This window comes from Choloepus didactylus, chromosome 4, assembly GCF_015220235.1.
Source record: "Choloepus didactylus isolate mChoDid1 chromosome 4, mChoDid1.pri, whole genome shotgun sequence".
NCBI classification, from domain to species: Eukaryota; Metazoa; Chordata; class Mammalia; order Pilosa; family Megalonychidae; genus Choloepus; species Choloepus didactylus.
This window is the reverse complement of record NC_051310.1, coordinates 159,612,018-159,613,919: the sequence shown is the minus strand read 5'-3', so window position 1 is coordinate 159,613,919 and position 1,902 is coordinate 159,612,018.

The window sequence follows — 1,902 nt, the reverse complement described above, 5'->3', positions numbered from 1 at the left end:
TGGGGTGTTAGCAAATCTCTCTCCTAACAACAAAATTCAGGGCAGAAGGCCCACCCCTTCCAAGTGCTGGGGAGGAAATCCTGCCCTACCAAAAGGCTTGGGTAGAAGCCCCTCTCTCTTAGCCTGAGGAGTTCTCTTCAGTTCAGACCTCTGCTTTCATGGCTCTGCCCTTGAAGTCATTTTTCCTTCATCTTGTCCTGTCTCTGTCTCCATCTCCTTCAGTCCAGGCTGGCAGTAAATCTGCTCATACAACATTCTGAAAAATCTTTCCAGTTTTGCATGTAGTTCAAGGGAGCCCAACCCATTGGACAAAAGGATTTTCCACAGATCCTTGCTAGACAAATACATGTCCAATGCTGACTTCCTTTGAGGTGGCTGACTAGGTCCATGAGTCATATGCCTAATCTCCTTAGCAAAGGGTGGTTCAGCTAAGCTCTTGGGCAGGGCCATGATCTCTGGGGCTCACCTCCCAGGAGCTCAGGGAACACCCTGATAGAGCTGCTTCTAGCCCTGGTCTCAGAGCATGCTATCTGGAAAGGCTGAGATTTTTCCAAATCATCAACTGCTGGTTCTTTGGGGCTTAAGAGTTCAGTCCTCAGTTTATCCCTTTCCTCTGGCATTTTACTGGAAGGAGCAAGGAGCTGCACCTTCCACCCTTATCTTGGAAATCTCCTCAGCTAAAAATCCAAGTTCACTGCTTACAGGTTCAGCCTTCCATATGACATAACAAAATTTGGTCACGTTCTCTGCCACTTTATTGTGAGAATTGCCTTTCCTCCAGTTTCCAATAACACGTTCATCATTTGCTTCTGAGGCCTCGCCAGAAGTATCTTTAACATCCATATTTCTACCAACATTCTGCTCGTGATGAAATATGTATTCTCTAAGACAATAGAAACTTTTTCTATAGCTGTCTTATTTCTGAGTCCTTATCAGAAACACCTTTAATATCTCTATCTCTACCGACAGTCTCTTCAAAGTAACCTCAGCTTATTCTACCAAATGCCTCAAAATTCTTCCAACCTCTGCCCATTACCTAATTCCAAAGCTGCTTACACATTTTTTATGGTATTTGTAATAGCAGTCTCCTACTTTCTAGTACCAAAAACTCTTAGTTTGCCATGCTACTGTAAGAAATACCAACAGTGGGTTGGCTTAACAACAGGAACTTATTGGCTTATGGTTTCGAAGGATAGAAATCCAAAATAAATGCATCAGCAAGGCCATGCTTTCTCTCCAAAGTCGGGAGTGTTCTGGTACTGGTTTGTTACAATCCTTGGGATTCCTCGGCTTGCTTCTCTGCCTCCCCTCACATGGTGATGTTTTCCCTTATGTCTGTTCTTCTGGTTTCTGCTGACTTCCAGTTTCTTGTTCCTCACTCCTTCCTGCTGCCTTCTTTCTATAAAGTTTCCAGTAACACAGATTAAGATCCAACCTGATTTGGTCAGCCACACCAACAATGTCTTTACAACGTCTTTTCTTCGGGCCAACTATTTTTCTAGTACAAGAAAGCCAGACACAGGCTAATCTTTGAGGTTAATGTCCTGCCCACGTCTCAGCAGATTTGGACACTCCCCAGTGCCTAAAGTATGTCGTCCACCCTCTTTGGGGTATCCCCATCCCTCTTGTAGCTGAGGTACATGTGCCTGTGCCAGCTCCCATTCTCCCCTCTACAAGCATTCACAGAAAAATCCAAAGAGCTACTTCTGTGAAGCAGCTTCCTCTTTTCCAAATGGATGATGTGATTTCCCAGCATAGAGTGCAGGGAGATAGAAATGAGTTGTGCCAAAAATATTCTCTATTTTCTCAATCATAGAATACCCTCTGCTCCTGGTGCCCAAAGCAATAGGGCTTCCAGCATAGCCATGTTTGCCCCCCTACATACATTTAAACAAACTTATT